Consider the following 15,726-nt stretch of genomic DNA (forward strand, 5'->3'; position numbering starts at 1 on the left):
CGTGGGGTTGCTATGAGTTGGAACCGACTCGACAGCACCTAACAACAACAACAGCAACATCTACCAACAGTTGTAAGATTTTCAGATTTCTCAGTAGTAGGGTGAGGCCCAGGCAGATGGCAGGGAGTGAGGCTGGCTTTGTTGTTGTTGTTCTTAGCTGCCATCGAGTCAGCCCCAACTCATGGCTATCCCATGCAGAATGGAACAAACACTACCCAGTTGTACATCATCTCCATGATCAGTTGCAGACTGGACAATGTAGTGATCCATAGGGTTTTCATTGGCTGATTTTTTTAAAGTAGATCACCAGGCCTTTCCTCCTAGTCCGTGTTAGTGTAGACATACCAATGAAACTTGTTCAGCATCATGGCAGCACACTAGGCACCGCTGACAAAGGGTGGTGGCTGTACATGAGGTGTATTGGCTGTGCATGAGGTGTATTGGTGCCTTGGTCTCCCACGTGGAAGGTGAGAATTCTTCCACTGAACCACCATAGCTACTTGTATTGCAGTGCTTCTCACCAGTGGTGAGGAGACTCTGCATCAAAATTGTCATCTTTAAGGCAATTCTAACCCCAGTAACGAACCTGCAGAATCACTCTTGGAGTGATCCCAGGTATCATCATTTTAAGCAGATTCTCAGAGGATTCTCATAGGCACTAAAGTTTGAGAATAACTGCTCTCTCTACCCCTAAAATAGCTCATGAGGAGTGATTGGGTAAAAGTCCCCTCCCCTGGTTCCTCTTACCATGATACAAGGAGCCCTAATGTACAGAAGTGAGAACAGCTGCCGCATTTGCTCATTTCTTCCTGGGCAACAGCTGCAACTCTGAGCAAGTCACCCAATTGAGTTATCTGGGACAAAACACACTATAAGTCAAAGTGGTGATGGATGGTGCCTTGGAAAGAATATTGAGCCAGGAGTTAGGAGCTCTCTGACTTCCAGCAAGTCATTCTGGGCCACAAGTGCCTTATTTGTAAAAGGAAAACACTTTATGGCCTGTCTCTCTAGCTGGTTATGATTTCCAGAGATGTGAAAAGCACATTGGCAATTCCAGATCTATTGAGAGATTACTAATAAGGGCAATAGTTAAAAGAACTCCTACCTTCTGTAGAGGGATAAACTGAGACCCAGAGAAGAAAGTAACTCCCCTAAGTTTGCACAGCAAATTGGTGCAGAGCTCAAGATAGACTCTTCTTTATAATAGGATAGTGTTCCTTCCACCACACACCTCCCTAACAAATGCAAAACTGATTGAATTGGACATCACTGAGAGCCAATGAATAGCCCGATGGTTATGCCGGCATGGCCCCTGTATGTCCAGAACACTGTAGACTCTCCCTTCCCAAGTTTGCTCATCATTCAATGGCTCACAACCCTCCTTGTGCCACTGCCCTGCTGACCCACTTGTTCAGCAGCGCATGGCCTCATGCCCTTGCTTCCCCCACTGGACTGAAATAAAACTGCTCAATGGACAGCCATCAGGTCCCAGCTTCCCATGCTGAGCTGTTCATCTTTTAATGTGGTTGGCCTGTAGAGAGGGAAAAAGGCCAGATAGCAAACATGAGCAAGGGGAATGCCTCCTCTCAACATACACCGGACCCTGCCAAATTCTCTTGTCTGCTACTAGCAGTACTGCCAAAGGAGACCAGAGGTAGCCCATACCTCCAAATTACTACTGCATTTTTATGTCCCTTAAACTTGTTTTAATTACCACTGACTTTACAGTAGTAGATTGTCCTTTAAATTGTCCTTTGCCTCTGTGTTTTCAGACCATATATCATGATGAAATATAGGTTCATTCAGAGAGGAATCAATGAGACATTGTATACAACAAAGAGGGGATGGACTAATCAAGGCTGCCAGAACTGACTCCTAAAAATAAAGACTGAAAGTTCTCAGGTTCTGAAACATGCTCACACTTACCAAATGTGGGGATGCGGTGGAGTAGCCATGCTGCTGGGACAAGGACAGTTTGGACTTGCTTGTTTATGTTTTTTCCACTCTGATATTTAAAACATACTTGATTCTTGTTTACTCTTTCTTCTTGTACAATGTTTTGTGATGACCGGTACAGTTCTAGGTTCTGTGGTCCCTCAAAGCGTCTCTGAGGGTCACTGAAATGCTGGTGAAGATTTAGTGGAACAGAAACTCTCATTCATTACTGGTAGGAATGAAAAATGGTACAAACATCTATGGAAGATGGTCTGGCAGTTTCTTTCTAAACTAAACATTGGCTTACAATTTGATCCAGCAATCATACTCCTAGCTATTACCCAAATGAATTGAAAATGCATATTTACATAAAAACCTGCAGAGGAATGTTTATAACAGCTTTATTCATAATTGTCAAAAATTGGAAGTAGGAGGCAGGGCCAAGATGGTGAAGTAGTCAGATGCTTCCTGTGGTCCCTCTTACAACAAAGACCCCCAAAGAACAAGTGAAACAAGTGTATATGACAATCTAGGAGCACTAAACATCAAAGGCAAAGTTGAGGAATCGGACGGAGTGGCTAGGGGAGGGAGAGAAGGTTCGGAAGCAGCGAGGAGTTGCCAGACCTGACCTGGCAGGAACCAGTACCCTGCAGCCAGCACACACAGTGAGACAAGCAGTGGCCTCGGGAAGTGTTTTCCACATTGGGAGAGACTGAGCGACAGAGTCTACTTGGGGCTCCAGAACCAGTGAAAAGTGGCTCTCAATTGGCAAAAGAAAGTACATGTGCCTGACCTACCACGCAGATCAAAAAACACCCCCTTTGGGAAAAACCTCTTTCCCCTCCCTGCCCCCTGCCCCCTCCCTGCTCTGCACCAGGTCCCAGGCTGGCTTCAGCAATTGCCGAGTCCCCTGGGCTGGAAGTAGGACCCATCACATGCCCTGAGCCACTCTCCTGGCCTTGGAGATGGAATAAATTAACAAACAGGAAAAATAATCTACCAGCTCCCCTAAGCCGGGAACTCAGGATAGGCACAGTTCCTTTGCCTACACACAGGAATAAAGGGTCCACAGAATTTAAATGGTTTTCACCCCTGCATAGACACGTGTGGGCCCATTTCAACAGCGTAGGCCCTCATTGTCATAGTACAACAGGGTATATACCTGAAGCCTAACTTCAACTGTATCAGCTATATGGTGAAGTGGCAGGTTCATGACATTGGACACTGCTCTGCCCATTAAGCAGCGTCTTCACCTACCCACATCAAGGGCCTGAGGACTGGTGGCTCCACCCTCACCACCTAGCCACCCACGACAGGGGTCCAAGAATAAGCAGTGCCTCCCAATCCTTACAGCCAACAGCACTGGGTACCCATAGTCTGGCTGCAAAACCCACTCACCTATGAGCTCTAGGGAACAGGGACACGCTTTCCTCCCAGACACTCAGGGGCAGCTGTCAGCCTCCTGCCTTGCTCAGCACTTGACCCCCTACTGCAGCCAGATACCTGTGCCTACACGAATCACCCCTGCTGTCTAGGACTGTAGGTGAGAGCCTGCACCACACACTTGTTGACTGACTGCCTGGACACCTGAGTTGAATCCATACAAGAAAAGTAAACAGACTCCTAGGCTCACATACCTAGTAACAGATCTAACCACCTGGTGACAGGACGTTAGAGCGTCTAAGGCACCAATAATCAAACTAGCTCACACGAGCAGCCTATTTGGGCATTTCAAAACAAGAAGCTAGGACACAGAAGCAAACGTAAAATAAATATAACTTATTGACGGCTCAGAGACAACAGTCAATATCAAATCACATAAAGAGACAGACTATGATGGCTTCAGCAAGCTCCCAAAACAAAGAATCAAGAAATTTTCCAGAGGAAGAAAGCTTCTTGGAATTACCAGAGGTAGAATACAAAAGATTAATATACAGAACTCTTCAAGCTATCAGGAAGGAGATCAGACAAAACACAGAACAAGCCAAAGAACACACAGACAAAGTAATAGAGGAACTTAAGAAGATTAGAGAAGAGCATAAAGACAAATTTAACAGGAGGCAAGAATCCATAGAAAGACAGAAAACAGAAATCCAAAGGATTAACAATAAAATTTCAGAATAAGACAAATCAATAGAAAGTCGTAGGAACAGAATTGAGGCAATGGAAGTCAGAATTAGTGAGATTGAAGATAAAGCACTTGACTTCAACTTACATGAGGAAAAATCAGATAAAAGAATTTTAAAAAAATGAAGAAACCCTAAGAATTATGTGGGACTCTATCAAGAAGAATAATCTATGAGTGATCGGAGTACCAGAACAGGGGGGATAACAGAAAATATAGAGAGAATTGTTGAAGATTTGTTGACAGAAAACTTCCCTGATACCGAGAAAGATGAGAAGATATCTATCCAAGATGCTCATCGAACCCACATAAGATAGATTCCAAAAGAAAGTCACTGAGACATATTATAATCAAACTCGCCAAAACCAAAAATTGGAAGCAACCAAGGTGTCCTTCAATAGATGAATGGATAAACAAACTGTGGTACACCCATACAATGGAGAATTAATCAGCACTTATTGTTGTTATGTGCTGTCAAGTCGGTTCCTGCTCACAGTGACCCTATGTACAACAAAATGAAACACTGCCTGGTCCTGTGCCATCCGCACAATCATTATTATGCTTGAGCCCATTGTTGCAGCCACTGTGTTGATCCATCTCATTGAGGATCTTCATCTTTTTTGCTGACCCTCTACCAAGCATGATGTCCTTGTCCAGGGACTGGTCCCTCCTGATAACATGTCCAAAGTATGTGAGACGAAGTCTCACCATCCTCACTTCTAAGGAGCATTCTGGCTGTACTTCTTCCAAGGCAGATTTGTTCGGTCTTCTGGCAGTCCATGATATATTCAATATTCATCACCAACACCACAATTCAAAGGCATCAATTCTTCTTTGGTCGTCCGTATTCATTGTCCAGCTTTCCCACAAAAACACATGAAGGAACCTTAAATGCATATTGCTAAGTGAAAGAAACCAGTCTGAAAAAGCTACATACTGTATGATTCCAAATAGGGCATTCTGGAAAAGGCAAATCTATAAAGACAGTAAGAAAATCTGGTTGTCAAGGATCCAGGGGGGAGGGAAGAGGGATGAATAGGTAGAGCACTGGGCAAATTCAGGTCAGTGAAACCTCTGTATGATACTGTAATGGACACATGACATTATGCATTTGTCAAAACCCATAGAACTGTACAACACAAAGACTGGACCCTAATATCAACTATGGACTTTAGTTAAAAAGGTATCATCAGTATTGGTTGTCAATTATAAGAAATGTATCACAAAAAAATGCAAGATGTTAATAGAATCAGTGTGCAAGGGCAAAAGGGTACATGGGAACTGTACTTTCTGCACAATTTTTCTATAAACCCAAAACTGCTCTAAAAAGACCAGTTATTGTTGCCATCGACACACCCCATGTGTGTCAGAGTAGAACTGTGCTTCATAGGGTTTTCAGTGGCTGATTTTTCAGAAGTAGATAGCTAAGGCTTTCCCCTGAGGCACCTCTGGGTGGACTCCAACCTACATCCTTTTGTTTAGCAGTGAGCGTGTTAACCATTTGCACCACCCAGGGACTGCTCTAAAAATAGAGTTTATTTAAAATTACATACATTATATATATATATATATATATACACCTTATTTTTTTATTTACTATATATAATTATATATTTTTTAAAACTTTATATTATATATGTGTGTCTATCACTGTCTATCTGTCTGTCTGTCTATCTATCTATCTATATCCATGCTGACTCATCTATGCCAAGAAATTTGGAAGACAGCTACCTGGCCAACCAACTGGAAGAGATCAATATTTATACCTATTCCTAAGAAAGGTGATCCAACTGAATGCAGAAATTATCAAACAATATCATTAATATCACAGGCAAGTAAAATTTTACTGGAGATCATTCAAAAGCAGCTGCAGCAGTATATTAACAGACAACTGCCAGAAATTCAGGGTGGAGTCAGAAGAGGACGTGGAACCAGGGATATCATTACTGATGTCAGATGGATCCTGGCTAAAAGCAGACAATACCAGAAAGATGTTTACCTGTGTTTTATTGACTATGCAAAGACATTCAACTGTGTGGATCATAACAAATTATGGATAACATTGCAAAGAATGGGAATTCCAGAACACTTAATTGTGTTCATGAGGAACCTGTACATAGATTAAGAGGCAGTTGTTTGAACAGAACAAGGGGATACGGCACGGTTTACAGTCAGGAAAGGTGTGCGTCAGGGGTCAGGGTTGTATCCTTTCACCATACCTATTCTATCTGTATGCTGAGCAAATAATCTGAGAAGCTGGACTATATGAAGAAGAACGGGGCGTCAGGATTGGAGGAAGACTCATTAACAACCTGCATTATGCAGATGACACAACCTTGCTTGCTGAAAGTAAAGAGGACTTGAAGCACTCACTGACGACAATCAAAGATTACAGCCTTCAGTATGGATTACACCTCAATATAAAGAAAACAAAAAGCCTCACAATTGGACCGATAAGCAACACCATGATAAACAGAGAAAATATTTAAGTTGTTAAGGATTTCATTTTACTTGGAACCACAGTCAGCAGCCATGGAAACAGCAGTCAAGAAATCAAAAGACACATTGCATGGGGCAAATCTGCTGCAAAAGACCTCTTTAAAGTGTTGAAAAGCAAACATGTCACCTTGAAGACTAAGGTGCGCCCGACCCAAGCCATGGTATTTTCAATCCCATCATATTCATGTGAAAGCTGGACGATAAACAAGGAAGACCTAAGAAGAATTGATACCTTTGAATTGTGGTGTTGGCGAAGAATATTGATTATACCATGGACTGCCAAAAGAAAGAACAAATCTGCCTTGGAAGAAGTACAACCAGACTGTTTCTTAGAAGCAAGGATGGCGAGACTACGTCTTACGTACTTTGGACATGTCAGGAGGGATCAGTCTCTGGAGAAGGACATCATGCTTGGTAAAGTACGGCGTCCGTGCAAAAGAGGAAGACCCTCAGCGAGATGGATTAACACAGTGGCTACAGCAATGGGTTCAAACATAACAACGATTGTGAGCATGGCACAGGACTGGGCAGTGTTTCATTCTGTAGTACATAGGGTCGCTGTGACTCAGAACCGATTCAATGGCACCTAACAACAACAACAACAACAAGCTTTATATGGAACCTTGGTGGTGCAGTAGTTAAGAGCTAGGTAGCTAACCAGCAGTTCGAATCCACCGGCCACTCCTTGGAAGCCCTATGGGGCAGTTCTACTCTGTCCTATAGGGTCACTACGAGTCGGAATCGATTCAATGATAACAGGTTTTTTTTTGTTTGTTTTTTTTTTGTTTTTTTTTTACCTTTATATACCTGGAAGTGCCACGAACATGGTTTCAGGCTGCCTTCTGCTTTGGTCACAGCTCTCAGGGAGAGCTGTTTCAGAGAGTGCGTACCAGATGCAGGTTCTTTTCAAAATGTCAGCAAAGACAGAGGAAAATAGATCATGACAGGCAAACATGCCAGCTGTCGTTACAGCTTAGTCTCTGGGGAATGGCATTGTTTGTAGCTATTAGAAATGAACCGGATAAAGTGGGGCCCTCAGTGATTTGCTCCTGAGAAAGTATGTGGTCTGATCACCAACGAACACAGACTTCTTCAGGGGAATGTCAGTGCCCGAAATGCCCCCTATGCTGAAGGCTCCTGGGCTCCAGGGATTTCTCACCGCCAAGAAGGCCCTGCTTCTCCTCCCTGGGGCCTCTTCCAGAAGCTTCTTCTTACTAAGCAGGTTCTTTTGTTTCTCACTCTCCCTTGCAAAGGGTTATTGCTTTCAGTTTCCGAGGAACTGGCTGCAATTAACAGTCTATTCAACCATAGTGGGTTGGAAGAAGGAGACTGCTGCAGGGAAACAGAGACAGGACAGAATTGTTTTTCTTGTCACTAATCTTTATTGGTGTCTAGGTAGAATCACCTGGGAAGTACATAATTGTCTTCAAAAACAACACACCTGGCCCTTGGAGCGCCAGAATGGTTTTCTTGCACTGCCCTTCCAAAATCGTATGGTTCAATTAGAGAATTGCTGGGCTTCTTCCATGGGCAGCTGGGACTTTTCAAGGAGGGGCACCAAGGGAAGGAGAGAGGAGAGATGGGTCTAGAGAAATAAAGTTAATTTTTGTCAGTTGCATACCTCCACTTGACACATTCCCATTTCCACCTGTCAATTTCAGATACGTCTCTTTGAGGGGACAATGCAGATGCTCCCAGATTTCTAAACTATTTATAATTGTAACAAGACAACTCTAGGCAGCGTGTACTCATCAGGAGCTAATCACCCTGTGCTATGCCTTGTGCCTCCTAATTGGGGGCATGTTGGTTGCCTACTGATAAATTGGAGCCTCATCCAGGCAATAGGTGTGGAAAGGGCAAGTTGGGGAAGAAAGAGCTCTGAGCTCAGTGGAGCTCAGATCTTGGCAGACTTTCTAACAACAGGTGGGCTTCACACCTTGCCTTGAAATGCTTCCCTTTTAGAGAGGCTGCCACCACTTCCATGGGTGCTAACAGGAACATGGCAGTTCTCCAAACACATCTCCTTTCTGCACAGTACCCACCATAACGAGATGCTTCCAAAACCTTCCAAAACCTCCAAAACCTGATGGCTTAATCATACAGACATGGTGCTACCTGCATCAGGTAGAAGAAGAGGAAATCATTAAATGTACATCTGTAGCTGATAATGAGGCAAGATCTCTTTTATTCATTTATTCATTCACTCATTCATTCTTTATTTCAACAAATATTTATTGAAAACCTGCTCTCAGCCAAGCTCTGTTCTAGACACTGGGGATACATCAATGATCAAGACACACTTAATATAGGGTGGCCATATTCTTTATTAACCAAACTGAGACCCATCTGGGGATGAAAGGGATACTATTAATAATTTCTCTGGAAAAGCAAGCATGAAACAGGACTGTCTCAAGCAAATCAGGATATATGGTCCCCCTGACTTCAAACCCAGAGTAAGCACACAGTTTGAGATTATGTTCATGTTTCATTTACCCTTAAATTGGTTTCTACTCTTCAAACCCTGACCATGGATGAAAACCCATTCTTTGAAGCTAAAACATGTCTATGGAGATCTTTTGTCAGCTCTGGAGGCTTCAGAGCCTCTTGTTGAGGTCAGAGCTCCTACATAGTCAGAGGTGAGTGAGTTTAGCTTCGGCTTTAAAAAGATATTTAAAATGTTGTATCAATAAGTGACCTTGATTGCAGAAAATAGACACCTATCCTGACTAACTCAAGCATAAAGGAATTCATGGGAAGGCTATCAGGAGCTCAGGGAATCAACTCAAGTTTGGAGAACTTAGCTAGGAGCTAAGGCAGCTTTGGAGGGATGGGAATTCGGAAGCACAAGAATGTTTTTCTGGCAGAAGGCATTTTAGCAGGGCTGCCTCTCAGATGAATGAACTCCAATGGTCTCTTCTTTCTCTGTGTCACTGAAGATTCACAACTTTAGATAAAGTCTGCAAGTGGCACAGCTTAGGTCACATGGTCACTCCATGGGCAGTGAGGAATGTGGTCCAAGAGAATTAGTCTCTAAGTATTGCTCTGGCTATTGAAATGAGAGTAGAAGCATTTGAATTTACTGTTCCTCCTACACTACATCTACTGTGTGAAATGTTATCCCTCCCAAAGGAATTCTGTGAGTGGTTCTGAAGGAAGAATGGTTGCTGGGCAGAAAGTTAATGTCCACCACAGTAATGCTTCATTCATTATCCTTTCAACATTTTTTGAGCATAAATTAAGAAACTGTGTTAGCTGTTGGAATTTCACATATGAATAAGGGACCCCATTCCTGCCCTCATGCAACTTACAATTTAAGGAGCATTCTTGTAAACAATTGTTTAATCTTGTATCGCAATTGTGATATGGTTTTGGGGGACAAAACAATTTGATAATTTGCAGAAAAGTAATAGAGAGGAAGGAGTAGTTACCCCTCCTCAGCCCCCAAGGGAAAGGGTGGTGCCAAAAGTTAAGAAAGAATTTTCACAAGAAATTACAATTACATTAGGCATTAAAGAAACATTGGAATTTACTCACACTTTTTTTTTTCCATCTAGAATGTCCTTTTCTCTTCTCTCTGATAAGGTGATGGAGCGTTGAAAGTTGGGGTGTGGAAGAACTGAAGGATGGATGAGGACAATGGTGAGAAATGGGCTGGAAAGATGACTATGAAATAACAAAAAATCAGGGGTTTAGATTTAGAAAAATGATGTCCTCCTAATGTGCACATAACCAAGTTTATATTTTTTATATTATTCCAAGTTTCTATAATTAGCATACTTCCATTTCATAATTATAAAAAATAAAGAAAAAGTAAAGGTCACATCAAATGTCCATAATGGTTCTCTAGATCTAGTGGATTTCCGGGTATTTCCTTAGAGTCCTTTTTAATAAACTTAAAAAAACGTAATGAGATTGTTCTACAATACAGATCATTAAACATAGTTAAAATAGGAGCATTCATAGGTCAAAGATGGACAATAATTTCAAAAGAGACTTGCGGGTAACAATATTTGCTGGAGAATGGTTTATTGGTCTTTATAAATAGAAAAAGAAACTGTAATTACTTAGGTCCTTCATGATGGGTATTAAAGATACAGGAAATCATTACTCAAGATTCTTGGCAAAGGAAATGGTTCTTATGTTGCCCTCTGCTATTCTTTTATCTTATTCCTTTCACAAAAGTAGAGAAACTTTTTTGTTTAGTAATTTGGCTGGCAATGTCCCATCCATGAGTAATTTGTCATTGTTAACAAATGTTGGAACAAAACAGCACCAATTAAGGTTTTAGGTGGTTATCAAACATAGCAAGAGATTCTGTACGAACTATGAGGCGAACGACTTAGCTTGAGGAAGGCGTTCTTTGGCTCTGGAAAAACAGTTTAACAGAAGAGAAACTTCAGACCAAATTTCAATCCAGAAATTTGGAGCTTTAACAACTACCTGACACTGTGGAGCAAGGCTATGGCTGGAGATTCAGATTTGGAGTGCTGGAAGCCATTTGCCTGGATGACATCACCCAGGAAAGACATAGGATGCAAGGTGAGTGAGCTCAGACTAGCTCCACCAGCTTTGGGAAAGGGACGACCAGTTCTCTAAACAATTTCCCACTTACTGCATAAGCTTTTTATGAACACTTAGCAACATATCATAGGAGTCCCCTGGGTGGTGCAAATGGTTAATGTGCTTGGCAGCTAACCGAAAGGTTGGAGGGTTTGAGTCCATCCAGAGGCACCTCCAAAGAAAGGCCTGTAGAGCTACTTCTAAAAAATCAGCCATTGAAAACCCTATGGATCACAGTTTTACTCTGACACATATAGGGTCGCCTTAAGCCAGAGTTGACTTGACAACTGGTATCAAATTGTATCATGCCACCTTCCTTCCTTCGAATGAAGTATCTCCCACTCTGACCTCTCAGAATTAAGGGATCATTCCCCAACCCAGACTCATCTAGGGTATTACATCTTCCTTTGGGGACAGGAGCATGATGTAGCAAGAATTTAGTCTTTGAACACCTACAGATCTAAGTCAAAATCCAGCTTCTACGTTTATTAGCTATGCGGTCTTGGGTAAGTCTCTAACCTCCCCAAGTTTCAAATTTCTCTTTCATGACTGTGAAGAAAATAAAATGATAAATGTAAAGCATCTAACATAAAACAAGATGCCCTGGTGGCACAGTGGTTAAGCACTTGACTGCCAACCCAAAGGTCAGCAGTTCAACCCCACCAGCCCCTCTGCAGGAAAAAGATGTGGCAGTCTGCTTCTGTAAGGATTACAGCCTTGGAAACCCTATGGGGCAGTTCTACTCTGTCCTATAGGGTTGCTATGAGTCAGAACTGACTCAATGGCAATGGGGGTGGGGTGGGGTGGGTAGGCTAAAACAGGTTCAGCGTAAATGAGCATTCCCTCCACCTTGCCCTTCCTCTGTGCATTTCTAGGACACCTGTATGGCAGAGCATAAGAGAGAAGAATAGGAAGGCTCTTATCCCACAGCTTGCTCCTTCCCCACCTCCTTACAGCCATATGGGCCCACTCCAACCCATCCATCCGTTAACCCAGTGGTACCTCCCCCTCATCTGTAGGAAATAAATTTAGAAAAGATAGCCACTGAATGAACCATACCACCACCAATGTTTACACTTGTTCTTTTGTTGAGTCTTAGAGAAGAGCCACAATACCAATAATTGTCTAGAGGCAAAATTAAAGCTGGGAGGGTACAGGAGATAAGCGGCCAGGTCCATGACTTGGCTGGGGGGCTTTGTAGGATGAATGCTGCATTGCTAAATGCAGCCATCCCTGCCAGCTAAACATCTCCTTTTCTTTATAACAAATCAGAGACCTTGCAAGGTCCTCTCCAAGAGCCTATTATTAACTTTGTTATTATGGTTATTATCAACCATGTGCCAATTTCCTTGCGTCTTTCAGGATCTTTCAGTTATGACATGCTGAAATTTTTTTCTTTCCTTTTTTCTTCCTGGTTCCTCCCCCTTCCATTCTTCTCTCCCTCCTCACCCGAAATGCCACAGTTTCTTCTCTCTCCTCCTCCCAAATTGTTTTCCATGTAAAAGAAAGGCAGTGACAGGGATTAAAATGAAGCAGGATTTGGAATCTCTGACGGAGGGGAAAGAGATATTTGTATATTAGTCAACGTTCTCCAAGTTATTCACCAGAAGTTTCATTTTTTCACTATAGTCGTTTCTTTATCTTAAAGCCACTGACACAAGTATAGATCATGAAGTTAAAAAGATTGAATTACACTTTGTGTGCTAAGCTTCATGGAGGCTTAAAGCCCCAGAGAGCTCCTGGGTGTACCAGGCTGCAGTGTTTTACAGTTTTTTCTTTCTCAGTGAACACACGCTAACAGGGTTTGTGTCTTCACTGTGATACGGGAATGATAGAAAATATGCTCTGTATTGCTTGATAAAAAAACCTTTGCCTAAAAGGAGAGCACTTCTGCCATTTGAACACATTTCCCAGGGGCCCTGAGATATACTTGAGCTGGGTTTTAATGGGATGGTTTTGAGCAGCAAAGCTGCTTCCTGGGCCAGGAGCAGAAGCTTGTGGATGGGGCTGCCGAACCCAGGAGACTACAGAAGCTTCCAGGTTTCAACATAGATGAGAATGCTGGTTGGTGGTCTTATTCCCTGGTAGCTGAGGTGCCTGGACTGCGAGCTGCCAAGTGGTTCATACATCCATGCCATTTTTCTACCTCAAAGTGTTGTTTCCAAGGAACAGTAACTAACAGGCTGTATTAGTTTCCTAGGGCTGTGCAGCAAATTATCACAAATTTGCTCAAAACAACAGAAATTTATACTCTCTGTTCTGGAGGCCAGAACACTGAACTCAGGGTTGGTTCCTTTGGAGGCTTTGAGGGAGAATCTGTTCCATGCCTCTCTCCCAGCTTCTGGTGGTTGCTAGCAATTTCTGGCCTGGGGATGGCTTATAGAATGCCTTACTCCAATCTGTCTCCATCTTCACATTGCCTTTCCCTCTGTGTGTTCTCCCCTTCTCTCTTGGAAGGTTATATGGCATAGGATGTAGGGCCCACCCAGTTAGTCCAGGATGATCTCATCTCAAGATCTGTTGGTCAATTTTATCTGCAAAGACCCTATTTCTAAACAAGGTCACATTCACAGGTTCTAGGTGAACATAGCCTTTGGGGACCACCATTCAACTCACTACAGAGGTCTATTCCTGAAAAGAAGATAAAAACAGATGCAGACAGAAGAATAAAATTTGAGATAAATGGAATGTCTGTATGTGGGCTGCATCCCACAGTAGCCCTTCTACACCTTAGCTATCACACCTCGTGCCAGGCTCATGATCTATATCTTTCCATCAGCTCTCTTCCTTTCCAATCAAAACTTACCAGGTCAGTGTCCCAGTCATTTGGTTTTCTAGAGTAAATCTAGGCTATCTAGCATGGGTTTGTTCCTCCAGTCTGCAATTTTTTATACTATTCTCATTAGATGTCTTAACTTGTACAAGCCCTTTAAGCACATAAGCCTAATTAAGAAGAAATTTCACACATATACCCCTGCCTCCACTTCTCTCTGATGGAGGAGAGAGAAAGATCTGATTGTTCAGATTCTAGGGCATGGATAGGGTTCCATTTGCTGGTCATTGGGGTCATTGTGCCACTATGGTGTGGCCATCTCTCAGAGAAGAAAACATTTGCAGTCTTTGTTTTTATGAGATAGAATGAGCCAGTGTATCTCGTGACTCTATTTGGAGCTTACAGGAGACGGAATGTTGGTGCCGAGGCCTCATAAATATCTAGGTTAGGTCATGTGCAGCGTTCTAGTTTACCAGAACATTCTGCACTAGCATTTACAGCCCAGGCCTTGGGAATGAGAAAGTAGCAGTTTTTTTTTTTTTTCTTAGTCTTTCCTAGGAACTCTTGGGAACCTCATAGGTGGAGGTGGCTGTGGTTTCACACAGGAATTGAGCACTTTTGAATACCTTGACCTCTCCTAAACCATCTTAATTCTACGAAATTCTACCATGGCTTCATAGAGTAATGCATATTGAGTTCATCTGATGGAGTTAAAGCAATTTCAGACAACTCTTCACTGAGCAGCGATTATTTAGGCATTACCACAACTGGAAACTACAACTGAATTTAAAAGCTAGAGAAGGGTGTGAGTGGGTACATATAGAGAAGACCATGTGGGGAACGAACAAGAAAGAAGATGAGCTGTAATGATTGAGAAGCCTCTTCTCCAACAAGTACTGCTTATACATTGTATCTCCAGATAGAATGGTTCGTGTGCTGTGTCCTAGATCTGCCTGAGCCTGGAAAGCTTTCCACTCTCCATCCGTCTCAACACTGACCACCATGGAATAGACCAGCTCAGACATGTCTTCCCAACAAGCCTTTCTCTATGATTCCAACTCAACCCTTCTTGCTCTTCCCTGCTTCTTGTTCTTCCTGAGGCATTTGTGTGGTGCTCTACCACCTGTATGCTTGACATCATTTTTCTGTTCTTTTGCTGTGTGAGAGGCAGAGAGATATAGCAGAAACAGCACAGAACTTGGAGTCAGAAGTCTTAAGTTCTAGTTCCAACTCTTCTCTTATTACGTGGGTGAACTTAGGAGAGTAATTCAGTTCATCTGGGCATATTTCCTCCATCACCATTGAAGAGAAATTACGTCATCCTCTCCTGCCTATCTTATCAGGTCATTGTCTATATCAAACAAGATACCCCAGTCTGTGATGAATTTAATATACTGGCTCAGAGCTGCCACAACAATGGGCTGAGTGAAGGCAATTTCCTGGCTTCTCCCTTCACTTGCCTCCTTCACTTGCCTTTGTACATCTTTTACCATGGCAGTGTGCCCAATCCCAGCTCCTGTGAGTGTAGGCTACTAAAGCCTCGTTCCTCAGGAGTCCAAGTTGATGGGAGCCACTTCCCCCTGAGGTAATGCCCCAAACCCACTCCCTCTCACACCTCCAGGCCCACAACCAACAACTGACTGACTTGAGGGTAAAAAGACTAACCCCCCTTGCCTCAAATGGGGCAAGTCTGTAGTGTAATTTATGCTCAGAGTCCCTGTGGCTCAGTCAAGACTAAACTTAACCTGCAGCTCCTTCGTTGCTTGAACCTTTTCCTTTTTTATTTTTCTTTCCCCTTTTCATTTGTCTTCCTTCTTTCTCTTAATCGTTGTTT

This window comes from Trichechus manatus, unplaced genomic scaffold (assembly GCF_000243295.1).
Source record: "Trichechus manatus latirostris isolate Lorelei unplaced genomic scaffold, TriManLat1.0 scaffold00007, whole genome shotgun sequence".
Lineage (NCBI taxonomy): Eukaryota > Metazoa > Chordata > Mammalia > Sirenia > Trichechidae > Trichechus > Trichechus manatus.